Genomic DNA, 15,516 nt, shown 5'->3' with positions numbered 1-15,516 from the left:
GTATTCTCCATTAAGTGCCTACTAGACAGCTAGCTCTGGAAGAGCCAGGACCTGTTCCATTAAGCCAGGGATCCTTGCTCCCAGCAGAGTGCTAGGCCTGCAAGCAAAGCAAGGTACAATTATGATGTACAATTGAAGAGAATTGGTTTCGGCATTTGCTCTGAAGCTTCAAATTCTCTCCACAGGGTCTAGCATGGTGTTATTGCTTAAATTAAAAAAAAAAAAAAGTAGCTGATTTCATGCACGCATTTGGGTTATGAGCTAAAACTTTGTCAGCTTTACTATGGGTTCTTTGTTGTTGTTGTTACAATAAAACCATTTGCTGGATTATGTATCCAAAACATTTTTAAGGTTTGAGGAGATTTAATTTGACACAAAGTAACTGTGTCATCTAGCTTGCCATTGAATTAGCCTGAGCCTTATCTACTCATCCATTAATTTGTCACTTAATAGAGCAATCAATTCATTAACATTTGTTTATAGAATCAGGTTTTGCTGAGCACAGAGCATCTTTACATCTAAATATATATATGTATATTGTGTATATATGTGTGTGTGTGTATAATTTTAACCTATTTATCAGCTGGTGGTCATGACAAGTAAGGGAGTGATGTAGTTATGACATGTGCCAAAATGGCGGTAGGAAGAAGGATCCATGAACTTAAGGAAGGTCCCTCCTCTCTGTGTCTGGGATGTTGAGACAGATTTACAAGATGGACACCCAGTGTGTGTCCCCAGAAGCAGTGGGGCTCAAACTTCTAAGTATATTAGTCAGTGTGGAAGAATTTCTAAAGTTTCTTCCAGAGCTAGTATATTAAGATACTAGGATTTAAAAGAGGACTTTTGAGAAGCTTATAGTCCGCACATATATCTATTTTTCCCTGTTTTTAACTCAGGCAACCAACTATCTTTTCATAGACATATCTGTTTTCACTACATGGCTCTATTTGCTGTGGTAAGCAGACAGCTCTTTAGTATTTTTATTAAGGAGCATAATTTCCTCACCACTGTGATATATTGGTTTCTTCTTTTTTTCTCTACTTTCTTTTTTTAAAAAAGGTTCTTGAGAAAGCCTTGATTTAAAAAGAACCCTTTGAGCAAGAGTAATTTGTTTTCTTAGCAAAATTAAAGGTGAATCATCTCTGAAACTCATACCTTTATACATTCCTGAATTCTTGAGTTTTTAGCAAGGTTCCCTCATCTTCTGGTGAAAATTTTTACTGATGGTCACTTGTATTGCAAACAGCTTCCCTAATCCTCTCTCCAAAGGATGGCTGGGAATATATTTCTAAAGAAACCATGTTGATTTTATTAATTTTAGGAAGCATTTTAATTTTACTTTTTAAAAAAATATCAAGGTCTAAAGCTTAATTCTTCTAATTCCTTAGAATCTGAGAACTTGTTAAAAATAGAGGTTCCAGAAGATTTAGTGTTCCTGCAATGGGTGGCCTTGACCTTGAGCAGCTCTTTGTTCCCCAAATTGCTACAATAGAACCACTTAATCTTTGAGAAGAAGAATAACATTTTAGAACCTCGAGTTTTCTAGTATCAAATTAAAGCATAATTTCTGTAATTGATACACGATAATGTCACTTCAATTTTATTCCCTCAATGTTATTTTAAACAATGGGGATATAATATGTAAATAGTGAGGATTATCCTACACATGGGCTATTTTTAATTTTAATGTTTTGCTTTTTTGGTGTGATACACGTGAGTGCTTAATAAGGACTGTTACGTGATGCTGGTATCAGTATTGGAAGATGCAAGGAAGTCATTGAGTTTTGTGGTTCCATTTGGTATAAAGATGCTATGATCTCTATCTCCTAAATTGACTGCAGCTTTGGATTGGGAGTGGATTTTAAAAACTAGATAGAAATAGGTTTGGTGGAAAGTAAATATTGTTCACCCCATTGTCTTTACACTATTGGGGATAGATTGTGTTGTTGTTGTTGTTGTTTTTCTATTTTATAGCATTGCTCTGCCTCTTTTCCCTATACCTTCCCCTTAAATTTGGACAGCCTGGGGAAAAGATGTGACTGCTGACATTCAGCAGTTTCAGGAAAGCTGAGAAGGTTGAACAATTTAGTGTGATTCTCTCCTCTGTGTGTTTTTTCACATACTGAAAAGCAAAATCTGGAAAGATCCTGAAAGGGGGTTTACTTGGTACCAATCACAACTGCTAGGGTACTAGTGTTCTCTTAGCATACCTTCCCTCATGTGGAAACTGTTTCTTTCAAATATTGCTTCTATTGTGTAACTAAAGATTAAATAAAGATGAACTATAATGACAAATTCCTAAGAAAGATTTCACTATTTGCTCATTTAGACGAAAGTAGAGTCATTCACTTAAAAAAAAAAAAAAGCATCATTCTCAGCAGAATTTGCTTTTGTTTTCTTCCCTATAATTTACTGCTTGGTTATGGTTAAATAACACAATATAGTCTATTTTATTGGCCCTATAAAACTTGCAGGCAGAGAGACATCTGCAGTCAGATCTGCTCCCATTCTGGGTAAAGAAATGAAATCCTGAAGTTTAATCTTGGTCAAAGTGGAGCTGTGAAATTATAAGGGAAATTGAGTTTGCAGACATTTTTGTTGAGATAAAGTTGTTAGACACTCAACTCTTACAAACCTCCTTCAGACCTATCTCATCCAATGCTTTTACTTGGTTTAATTTCTTGACATTTTTTGTGTTGTTAGTATTAAGTGATGTAATATTTTAAAGAGTTATGATTGCATTGAATGTGCTTCTAGAAATTTTCTAAAGAAAACACTCCTAGGTCCCAGAGGGGTTAATTCTAATAGCGATTTCATCAAGGTTTTTACGTTCTATTTTTTAAAAGAAGCATTTTTTACTTTATTAGTATTCAGGGGAATGCAGGAGGTGATGGAGTGTAGAATGGTTTAATTATTGGAAGTATCTGTTTATGTGCCTGTAACAAAATGAGAGTTTTTATGACCTAAAGATAGGTTTATGAAAAGGCATTTGAATGAAGGCTAAAGAAAGGCATCTTTTCTTAATTGTCTCTTACTTTTTTTTAGAGATTTATTTTTTATTTATTTTTGCATGCAAGAAATGGGGTGTAGGCGAGAAGTGCAGGTGGTGAGAGGATTTACCAGAGACAGCGTGGGGAGCAGAACAGGTAGATCTGCTAAAATACACTGTTGAGGGGAACAGCGTGCAAGGCAGGAGAGGTCTGCTGCATCATGTAGGTTAGCTCCCTGTCCAGGGATCGGCAGTGGTTGGCAATAGCATGATAGTGTTGAGACTTTAACCCCTGAGCCGCTAGGGAGGCCCTCTCCTATGAATAAATGGGAAAAATCATATAGGTGACAGCATTGCATTTTGTAAGTAGATACTACAATTATTGAATGTTGGAGTAGAAGGCTAAGAACCCAGACCCTGTGATTGAATGCCTGGTCTCAAGTCCCAGCTCCAACACTCACAATGGTCTGACAAAGTAAATGCAATCTCATGCCTTGGTTTCCCTTCTGTAAAGTATAGCCTCATTTAGGTTTGCTAAGAAAATTATTTTAATCCATGTAAGTCATTAGAACAACTCATCGCACAGGTGATTGTTATATAAATTCTCATTAATATTTGTTTTTATCATTTATTCTAAATTACTTTGGTCAGATAGCTCAACTTTTAGTACCCTTTTATGCTTCTACTAACCAGAAACAAAGGGAAAAAAAGCTAATCTGTGGGTTCAAACATGCTACATTATGCTGGTCAAGACAGAAACTGAATGTGTGTATGTGTGTGCACGTGTCTTTAAAAATGTGTCTATGTTTCACAATGCATCTCAGTGAAATGCTACAATTCCCAGCATGCATACTGAATGGGGGGCATCTGGGAAAAAGCAAGGTGCACATGTATGTTGGAGGTGGAACAAAGGCAGAGGGGAGACACATGGGGAAGAAATATTGTGGAGAAGAGACTTGGGTGAGAGACACTTGGCGAGTCTGTTCCTTGGCAGAAGCAATGGCAGCTGTTATCTTGACCTCATGGTGAATAATATGGTATATTTTGAATTTTAGGTCTCTCCTGTCCCTACTCTCTGGGACCTGCCTAATACCCTTTTTTGTGGTACCCTGCAGGAGGTAACTTAGACTTGTGGCAAGCTTTTTGGCCTCAGCTGGCCATTTTGGGCTAAGTCTGAACATTTGCCTAAGAGAGGATGGGAAATTTTTAGAATTTTATGGGAATTCATTATTTGTAGTACTTTTTTTTCCTCTTTCTCTGCATACCAGTTCTCTTTTATTAAAGATTTTTCATACTAAGAGTCTGCATTTTTTGCTTTTGCACATGTGGATGAACAGACCCTTTTTAGAGTGTGCACCTCTTAATAATTTGAGCTCCTGGGTACCCCTCAGTTGCATACTTACATCTTTATGTCAAATAATGTCATCCTAGATACTGCAAAGTAATGTCTGTCTCCCTCCAGTGAGGAATATCAACTATTATATGTGCTCCTAAGGGATCTCTCCCTAGATATTTCCCTCACCACCCTGTCCCAGCATGAGCTCTCATACAAACACTGGGCCTCCTCTTCTACCGGAAATTTTAATGTCACCAATGATATAGTTAGCAGCCAAAAACTTTAAAGAGACAACATGGAGTAGCATGTAACAAGCCCTGTTTGCCCAAGTCATCTCTGTGGTATTTTGGATTTTGGCAACCATCAGTAGTAATACTGGTCACAAACACCAGGCCAGGAACAGGAACACTCTTCCAGAAACTGTACATTTTTATGTGATACTTAGTTTTCTTCACTGCCCACAGTCAGCGCTGGATTTACTGCCTTGGTATTCCAAACTCTTGCTGTGTCCTAAAAACTAAACACCTTTGCTTTTTGCCTTAAGGCCAAAATGTAAATGTGTAAGACGTACTTTTCCCCAGGCAAGTGATTCACTGCAGATGTAATGACAAGCTGTCCTTCAGCTTGATAGTTGATCATTGAACTGGATATGGAATTGCAGGAAATCTGCAGTGTTAGATTAGATAAGCAAGATTACCTCTAAAAGAAGTTGCTACTTGTTAAAACTATCTACTGCTTGAGCCTAAGTTAATGGATATCAAAATTTGGAAAAAGTGATTTAATAGATTAGTTATAGATATTTCCATAAAAGGACAAGGTACCATGTTCCCCTCCCCATCTAATTATGGGGAAAGCTGAGTGCCCAGGTGAAGTTATATAACACAGAAGGCATGTGGGCTCCGGAGACAGAAAAGGGAAGAAGAGAGAGACCTTTTGTTTCTGCTGCTTGATTTGCACCCTGGTACTGCTGAAAAGAAATGTGGGTGAGAGACATGTGGAAAGGCTGACAATGGCAGCAGTTACCTTGATTTGTACTTTGAATTTGCTCCTTTCATCCCAAACTTTCCTAGCTCCTTTCACCCTCTTCCTTTTGTTCCCTGCCAGAAGGTGCCTTGCGCTTGCAGCGAGCTTCTGGACTTCAAGCAGCCCTGCTTTGGGCCAACCCTGTTTGTCTGGGCATTTGCCCATGAAGGGGTGGATAACATTCAGTGATTTCTTGGAAGAAATATTCTTTGTTCTCTTTCTATGCATAGTAATTCCATTAAAGATCTTTAACATTAGTAACTGTCTTTGCCTTTGTGCACACGGATGGCTGGAGCCATTTAGAACATGCAAGTTTTGGGTGGGGTGTCCTGGGGTGTCTCCTTGGTTGTGTGCTAACAGACTGAGTTCATTTTTTTCTATATTAATGTAATGAACATTTACTGCCAGTCTCTGTGCAAGGGATGAGGTTACAAAAATGAAGAGATACTATCCTTGCCCTTAGGAAATTTTTAGTCTTTGACTGTCACTGACCCTAGAGAAATGCTCCCCAAAACAGAGCTATAAGCAAAGTATCACAGGCGCACAGAAATTTGGAGAATGATTTTTCAGAAGATCTTAAAGTGGGACTTAAAAAGTAAAAGGTAATTTCTGGAGAAAGAAGGGTAGTAGGGCATTCCAGAAACAGCCAAAGAGCACATGTCGAGGAAGAGACAAGGGGCTGTTGTTATGTTTGTGGGATTGCCCAGAGGGAACATTCACAGGAAAGCTTAGTGAGAAACAAAGTGAGTGAGTTTGGGTCCAAGTTTGGGTACAGAGCTTTGAATAGCATCCTAATGGGTATGAATCCCACCCTCAGGCAATTTTTAAGTACGGATGTGGGATGGATAAATCAGTCTTTGAAAACTTAGTTGGCAGAACACCTGGAGTATGACACAGTAGAGGGAAAGTCTGAACAAAGGCAGAGTATATCACTCAGCTTGAGCTGCTATGACAAGTACCATATACTGGGTGGGTAAACCCACAGAAATTTATTTCTCACAGTTTCAGAGTCTGGGAAGACCAGTATCCCGGTGCTAGCTGACTCTGTTCCTGGCTTTCAGAAGGAAGGAGAAGGGGCAACACCACCCTTTTGAGTCTTCTTAGGGCATTTTTCTGGTGCCATGTCTGCATCTCTAGTAATGAGATTTTACCTGATGTGACTGATGGAAACACCTCAACACACATAGACATGTGTCCAAGCCGCAGGCTGCTCTCAGACTTTAGTTGACTCTGTGCTTTGCAGCAGGCTCAATTTCTCTTCCTGTCCAATATCACAACAGGAAGCCACACGGTGGCTAACTGCTTAGGTTCTCCGTTTTCTCGTGATTAGGGTTAAGTTAGTGGTGATGACTCAGAAGAGGGTTACTTAACTGACAGTTTCAGATGTTCTGAAGTTTCCTTGTATGTAACTGGGTCTTCATTTCAAATTCATTGTTAGGTATGAGAGGAGAATTTGGCTTCTTAATAGGCTTCCTTGCTGCTCCTTAACCATCTTCTATATATTTCTAAGGTGTGGCCTTGAAAGATGTCATTTTTTTGCACAGGAGAGATAATAAAAGGGACATTTGGGGATTTGTCATTTTCTTCGTTGACATAGGAAATCCCTCCCCCCCCACACCCAACGCACCATGCTCAGTCACTCAAATATATGACTACAATTATAATGACTTTAGTGCCTTTGATTTGAAGGACCAGTCAGGAGCAGCAGAGTATGTTTTACTCTTTTTTTCTAGGCAATAGCAGTGGACATTTATATGCTTTGACATTTCCTAGGGTTGCATTTCGCTGAAACTGGCTTTTTGATGTAAGCACAACACTTGCTATGTTCTGCTTCTAATGATATGATCTGCTCTCATAGCCTATCCTGGTTGCCCTACAGAGAGAGGACATCTAAAATACCCTCTGGATTCATTAGCAGTTTTCCTGGTTCAGGCAAAACTTTTATTAACTTAGTAGGAAATCTTGCCCTGTCTTGTCTTTTCCCTGTGTTATCCTCTCCTGGCTATTTCTGTGTTCCACCAGGATGTGGGGAAATATCCTGTAATTCCATTATAGAAGTATAGATCTTATGTGATAGAAATAAAAGCTAGGGGCCCAGTTGGAGGAGGTATCACTTCATGAAATCAGAAGATTTGGGGGTTGGTCCTTGCCTCTGTGACTAATGAGATTTGTAGAATGTTTGGAAGTTTCTTAAACAAATTAGGCCTTCCAAGGGGATGAGAATAGACCAGCAGTTTCTAAGTGGTGCTTTCTTGATATGCAAGGCCCTATAGGTCATTTAAAGCCGCTCTGGGGCCCATGGTGGCATTTTTGGGGATGGTCACTGAGGAGGATGTGAAGGTGGCTTTGTTCCAGCAATCTCCATCACTGTCACACAGAATCTTGAAAATGAAACAAAACCTAAATCAGTCTCCATGCTTTCATAGCTCTGCTTTCATATACATAACATCTTGGTTGTTTTTGAAAGATTTTTTTAAAAAAGAACTCCCCTAAAATAAAATAAAACAAAATCAAATCAAAGCTATATGACTCCCCAAGGCTCCTTAAGTACCAAACATTTAGTGGTTTCCTGTGATGTTCATGCACCTCCCATGCTGGGTTGCTTTGTTCTCTAAGTTGAGACCACTGTTTCTCTGGGATGTGTCAATCTGGGACAGAAATTCCATCAAAACTTGATAAAAAGCAGGACATGAGCATCCACTGGTCTGTGCTTTGTTCACACAGACATGATGATGAGAGAGATGGAAGAAGCTGAGGAAATGTGATTGTGCATGTCAGTAGTTCAACTCTTCTATTTTCTGTGGCTGTTATGGAGCTCCCTCTCCACCCCCTATCTCGCTGTAGGGCAGCAGCAGTGCACATTTTTCTAGTGCTTTTGTGAAAAGCAGTGTGGCAGCAACAGTGGAGAGAAACTTAGCAGGGGGACTAGATACTGGGTTTTCTCTTTTCAGTTATCTGATCAAGATAAAAAGGAACAAGCTCCACACAACATGATAGGAAGCAATTTCATTATTTACCCAGTTAGTCATGGGGGGTTCTAGAGTTCTTCTACTGCCCAGGACTATATAAATGTGTTTTATAATGTATGACTTCTATTGACAGAATTGAGTGGTATCTTTCTCTGATAGAAAATAACTCTCTAGAGAGTTATTTGTGGGATGCAGGTTAAGAGAGAGCAGGGAGAATAAGAGTAGTAGAAACCAAACATTCAATATTCTAACAACTTTCAATAATTTACTTAAAATTATTGGGAATTGGATCTATAAGGGGTTGTATGTGTCTTTTACTTTTTGCATAAGACTCAGTCTACAAGTAATTCCAGACCACCACCACATTAAGAGGGGGAAAAAGGATAATTAGATAAATGTCTTTGTTATGTAAGAGATTGTTTGAAGAATAATGAAAAGCTGTCCCTCCAAGCTTTTTGAAAACACATGGAAGAATTCAGAGTTGTATCAGAGGTTCTTGAGTGCATTTCTTTCCCTGGAGATCACAAAGACCTGAGTTATGGGGTTTTGGTGTGGAGGCAGCTATCTGGATGAGATATGCCAGATCCATGGTTTCCAAACTTATCAAACTTATGGAATATTCAAATAAAGACTAACTCTGATGGTTACTTTTATGTTTTAACTTGGGTAGGCCAAGGTACCTGGTGGTTTGGTGTAACACCAGTCTAGATCTTGCTTTAACAGTATTTTTAAGGTGTAATTAATATTTTTTAAAAAGATTTATTTTATTTATTTATACATACAAGAACTGGGGTGTAGGCCAGAGTTGCGGGGAAAGAGAGGCTTCGCCAGAGACAAAGGAGGACGCAGATAAGGCCAATCTACTAAAATACACTGCAAAGGGGAGCAGCAGGTAAGGCAGAAGTCTGCTGTGCCATGTGGGTTAGCTCCCTGGCTGGTGATTGAACTCAGGTCGCAGTGGCTGGCAATAGTTTTATAGCACTGAGACTTCCCTGCACCACCAGGGAAGTCTGTGATTAACATTTAAATCAATAGGTATTGAGTAAAGCAGATTGCCCCCCATAATATGGGTGGGCCCCTTCTAATCAGTTGAAGACCTTAAGAAAAAAAGACAAAGAAAATGGGGTTCTGCCTACAGACTGTTTTCAAACTCAAGACTGTAACATCAGTATCATCTAGACTTTCTATCCTGCCAGGCTGCCCTGCAAATTTTGGATGTATCAACTGTCACAAATGTGTGAGCCAGTTCCCTAAAATAAATATGTATGTATCTCTGTATCATCTGTAACTATGTACATCCTGTTGACTTTGTTTCTCTGGAGAACTATGAGCTATACACCAACACCAGATTGTGGTGTTAATTTTTACCAAGTAAGGACTCAAAATTAAACAAATAAGTAAAAATGAAAATAAACAATAAATAAAAATGAAAACCTATCATCTACTGTTATAATCACTTCATGAAAGAAAGAACAATTATTCTAGTCTCATAATAGGAAAAATGTAATGTCATAATAAAGGACAATGCTATTGATTAAATAATATCCTACTTATACAGGCTATCCACTAACTTTGTATTTTTTAAATTTTCCTTGCGCAGATGGAAATGTCTGTGCTATAGATGACCCAACTTCTGATTGTGTGGGAGGACCATCCCGCTGTTATTCCTAAGAGAATAGTCTCCCCAATAATTTTCCCTGTTATAAGAGTGTAGAAGAGTAATAAAAGTTCTTTTTTGCTTCGTATACACTACATGCTCTTCAACAGTGTGTGGAGAACTGTACAGTTTATGAACCAGGATGATTCTGCTGTCTTTCCTCTTTTGTCACAGATGATAATAGAACTAGGTGCTTTTCTGTAAAAGCACCTCACAGTTTCTTCTAAAATGAAACCACATTTCCTTTATGTCCTTTCAGCCTAGTTCTGCTGTTCATGCAGGGTGTGAGAGATTTTTTATCGTGGGTGTCTTAAATTTATTATCCTTATAGAGGGTTAGAGCTGGAAGTACCCTAAAGATCAGCAAGTTCAATCTCCCTCTTTACAGATGAGAAAACAGGCTAAGAGAGGTAGAGTGGTGCCCAGAGGCAGAGGAGGGTCAGAAGCTATGACCCCAAATGTCTGTTTAGCAATCACCTTGCTCATAACTTCCTTTGCTCCTCACCATCTTTCAATAAAGTTGCCTCTTTGCCCTACATGAGCCCTTCTCCTTTTACATTGCCTTTTCTTTGCCTTGAAGTTACAGATAGAAAATGCCTTGGCTTTATTTCACATTCTGTGTACCAACTATTCTCTTATAAATCTCCTTTTATCTAGACCAGATGCTTCTATACTTACCTCCTCTGAAGGTTGATATCATCTGACCTTAAGGGCTTAGCTTTCAACAGTCTTAGTCATTCTTGTTTATAGGACCAATTATTGAGAGGACAAATGAAAATAACAGCTTGAAAATTATTAAGTTAAAGTTATAAAATTCATTTTCTGCCATACACTATGTGCAGTAGCTTGTCAGGTTTTCATTTTCTCCACTTGAAGTTTTATCTATAGGGTAAGGTCTTTGTGCATTTTGTCCTTAGACCACAAATTAATATGAGTTTCAGATTCTATTTTCAGCAGTGCTGGCAGTTTAGTTTACCTCAGTGGCAAAATATACTCCCTCTCTTCATGTATTTACGGCAGCAAAATCTGAATGCAAATTCAGAGAAATCCAACCAATGGCAGGTCATGTGTCTCTGTCTCTGCCTCTTCTAACACGCTGGCAGCCTTGCTGTGTAGCGAGAACCTCTGATAACTCTTCAGGAAGCAGCCATTTAGCACTTGTCCATTTCCCTAGGGTCTCTAACCCCTTTTTCCTTCTCTGTCATAGAAAATGGAAGTATTCAGGTAGAGGCTTGCTCAATTTACTCTTTGATGAATCTCCCTCAAATATTTTCAACTGCAGTTTTACCTTTTCTCCAATGTCAAAGCCTGAGGTGATCCTAAACCTCTTCAAAGACAAATCGTTTCAGCTGCCATGTTCTGTTAGCCTCCTCCATACTTTATGCCTTTGATGACTGCTCTCAGTCCATCTTTAGCCTTTCCACTAGATCTGTCCTCTCAGTATTTATTCTCGTTCAAGTACTTTCCAACTTAGAAAAAATCTTGGATCCATATCCCCTCTGATTTTAATTTCACTTTGTGGTCAGATCTGTCAGAGATCACACCATAAATTCACTACCCTATCTACCCCTCTCCCTCGACTTCAAACATTCTGACCTACTTTTGTTCCGGTAGGTCCATCAAAAGTCTTTGCATTGAATTCCTGGTTGCTAAATCGAATCACAATGTTCAATTCTTCTTCTTTTTTTTTAATCTCTGGGCAGAATCCTTTTCAACTGACCAACAAACTCACATTTGCTTTTATATCCCTTGGTCCCAAAGCCTACAGGACTTGTTAGAGTGCCTTGCAATAAAAAACCCTAACTTGAAAGAATTAAATGGAATACAGGTGGGAGTCACGTGGTGGGGCAGTGGTAATGTAGAAAAGTCTTTGAGCAAGGAAATAGCATCATCTTTTCTTTAGGGAAGTAAGCTCTGCAGTGATGGATAACTTGGAGAAGTGGTTTGCAAAGTGCTGTGTAGATTAACAGCTTCACCTGGGAATCTAGTAGCTGAACGTTTTGGGGTTACCTCTCCCTTAACCCCCAAAGTATTTGATACAGAATTTCCAGAGGGGTGTCGAGGAGTGTTTCATGAACAGAACAAGTAGGAATTATCAAGGCTTGAAGGAGTCATAGAGGTGTTAGGGAGAAGATTTGTAGTATTCAAACAGTAACTGAGTGGAAGGCCTTAGGGGTTTTTTTATGGGAGGGGGTTAGCTATTGATTTATTTTTAGAATATAGGGTCTGTGGGATAACAGTTTTCTTAGACTGTTTTTCACTGTGACCTTCCTAGTAGGCAACATGTAGCTTTGAGAGGTAGTGCGCATGTGCAGAGAGCAGTAACTGTGTGACTTGCATGTAACTGTGTTCACTTGCATGAACACCTATTTCTATAAACTAGGCTTAAACTTGGCCCTGTGCTGGCTTTGTCTATACATCATATAACATCTAATAGGGCTCCTGGGGGGAGGACATTCATTGACCATTCATGGGACACGAGGCCACTGCTGCAGCCCAAGCCCTAGGGGCTGCCGTTGCTGACGATGCTCTGTTGCTTTTGCTGCTGGTATTGCTGCCTTTGTTGCTGCTGTCAGGGCCCAGGGGTCCATGGGGAGTGCAGGTGGCCAAGAGAGCCTGAGGCTGCCCAAAAGGGCCCAGGTCCTGCCACCACCAGGGTTGGGCCAGGCTGTTGTCCCTCGAGCCACTGGGTTGGGCTGCTCACACCAGGCCAGCTGGACAGATCACGCTGTTGCTACCTGTGTATCTTCTGCTGCCTCATGATAAAGACTAGCCCCACATAGGGGCTTCATGCTTTCTTGTCTGCCGCCATCAAGAATCAGGCAACGAGGCCCTACATAGAGGAACTGCAATCCTGTAACTGCCATTAATGTCTCTCCTTCCTTCAAGTGATGTTCACTATGCCGGGGATCATTTAGTATGAGGGAAAGCACAGGCCTAGTCCAGAGCTAAAGTTATCATCATCCCTGTTGTCATCTCACCACCTCCTCCAAAATCCTGGTAGATACAAACTGAATCAGAGAGCTGGGACTTAGTGGACCATAGCAGCCCTTCTCTGTCCTTGTCTTGGTGAGGAAAGAATTCACCGAGTGTCTCTAACTAAACTATCTTACTTTTCTCCTTCAAAACTACCAGTACTTATTCAGCAATCAAAAAAGATAAACTAATGCCAGTCATAGCAACATGGATGGAGCTAAAAGGAATTACACTCAGTGAACTAAGTCAGAAAGAAAAAGAAAAATATCGGATGGTTTCACTTACAGGAGGAATATAGGGGAACCAAATAAGATCTCAGGGGCAAAAAATAATAACAATACAAAACAAAAATAGACAATTATAAGCCAGAGACATTCTGCAGGGAGAGGGATCAGAGGGAGGGAGATGGTGCACAGGTGCATTGGTGGAGGAAATTCTATTGGGACTACACCTGAGGGGAGGGGGGGCGGAAAACAAACATTGTTTACAAAGGGACAATGGTGTCAAATATAAATAAGTAAATAAAAAAAAAACAGATATGCTGATGTGAGGGAGAGGGAGAGAGAATGTCTAGTGACCAGATGCCTGGGAGAAAATCTCCTCATTAAGCTATTTGCTCCCTGCCCAGCTACTCTCAACAGCCAGAGAGCCACTGAACCCTCTTAATTCTGTGAGGATCGAATGAGACAGCATATGTGAAAACACCTTACCAAATATACTAGGCTATGCAGATGCAAAGGATCGTTATAGTACTATGCAGGTTGCTTTTATAGCCACTTTTATTGGCCTGGTTGCTTTTTAAATGCCGTAGTCTATGTGAATTAACAAACACAAGCCCATATCTGTAAAAACAATTGCACATCTTTGTTTTCTTTAAGTCTACTTAAACCCAAATCTAGATCTCATTATAATTCTGGGTAGCAGGAATTAAATCTAAATATTTATTAGTGCTCTCCTGTCCCACATATTGTGCAAAGATTCAGTATCTTAAATAGTGCCAAACCATAGGTTGAAGAACCCTATGGTCTTTGATCATTGTATCTCACTGGAAAATATGGAAATGGCCACGATCCAGTCAGCTTAGTCCTCCATGGCTTCTAGTGCATGCTTGGTGTTCAGGAATTTTTGAAAGACCTGGGTTACAGTGTCCAATCTCTGGGCGCACAACACAGTTATTCCCTAGTCTTGCCAGATGCTATGTCTCATTAGACTTTCTGAATCCTGACATTTCCCAACATCGAAAAAACTTACTCCATCTCTAAGTTTGTTTTCTTTAAGTCTACTTAAAAAGAGAAAAAAGAATTACTGATGTAAATTTGCAAGTCATGTAGAATATACAAAAGAAAGGATCTAGGACATCTCCATCACATTTCAGGATCTTTTAAAATGATCTTTTAAAAACTGTTTTTGAACACTTTTAAATACCAATATATAAGTGATGTATGAGTAATTTCAATAATTAGAAGCAGAGAATGGAACATTCTCCAAAGTCACTCCACCTCTGAATACTTTTAACAGGCAAACTGACATTGGTATTATCAAAATGTTGAATTTCTCTTCAGGTTCTTCCCATCAGTTTCAGCTGACCCACCAGGCTCCTGTGGTTCTCAGCAATTCATTTTTGTAAGATCTCAGTGCAGACCACTGGGTATGGATCCAGGTAGATGCAGTGTGGTAGGACAGTTCTCACTTGCAAGCTAGAGAAAGCTACTCTTGACTTAGCTCGGAGACCAGACAGGAACAAAGGGAATTAATAGCTACTGGGTTCCTGGCCTAATTTTCACAGAGCAGTGGCTACTTAATACCATAGGCCTGGAGTTGACGTTACCCTCCACTCCCCGCTATGGAATACTATGGACACGCACTTCAGCTTTCAACAGGGATCCTCCCCACCCAGTTTTCTGGCTTCATCAATCAGGGTGAGTTGTCTCAGATGTGAGGAGGTTGGGATTGTAAGCTTGTGCTTCCAGAGGTAAAGATGTATGCCACTGGAACACTGTAATGGGACACAGATGCAGAACACCGAAGGGGGAAAAAAGAGAAAAAAGAATTCTTGATATAAATTTGCAAGTCATGTAGAATATACAAAAGGAAGGATCTAGGACATCTCCATCAAATTTCAAAATCTTTTAAAAACTTTTTCTGAACACTTTAAAATACCAACATGTAAGTAATGTATGAGTGTTGTTATGCCCTTAGCTTTCCCTCCTATTCTATCCAATGCATACTATGTGCCAGTCTCAAACACCTGCCAAGAATTCTGGGTCCTGTAATGTTAAAATGAGGGAGAGCAAATCATTATACAAATACTTAGAAAATTTCCAAGAAGGCTTGGAAACTAGGCAGACATGAAGGAGTTGAGGCAGCAGTAAGCTTATACTTGACCAATTGTTTGCTCTAGAGTGGTGGATTCAGGCTTTAGAAAAGGGACAAATTTCCCTTGATGTCACAAAATAGTTAAAGCTGAACAGGAGAATATTTGTGGTCTGATAATCTTTCCAACATTTTGTCAAAACCAGACTTTTGGTCTTTATTGCCTCTTCTGAAAAACAAAGTGAGTGGTGGTT

General features: G+C 39.6%; 1 long non-coding RNA gene across 2 annotated transcripts in view; it reads left to right on the top strand.

Moving 5' to 3' along the window:
- Window positions 1-15,516, top strand: part of LOC119257263 (uncharacterized) — a 133,495-nt gene that overhangs the window by 42,097 nt on the left and 75,882 nt on the right. The gene's annotated exons all lie outside the window — the stretch shown is intronic.

Source organism: Talpa occidentalis, unplaced genomic scaffold (assembly GCF_014898055.3).
Source record: "Talpa occidentalis isolate TD23 unplaced genomic scaffold, MPIMG_talOcc4v2.1 talOcc4.4, whole genome shotgun sequence".
Lineage (NCBI taxonomy): Eukaryota > Metazoa > Chordata > Mammalia > Eulipotyphla > Talpidae > Talpa > Talpa occidentalis.
Note: the sequence above shows the minus strand (reverse complement) of the source record. Positions and strands in the feature narration are given on the sequence as shown.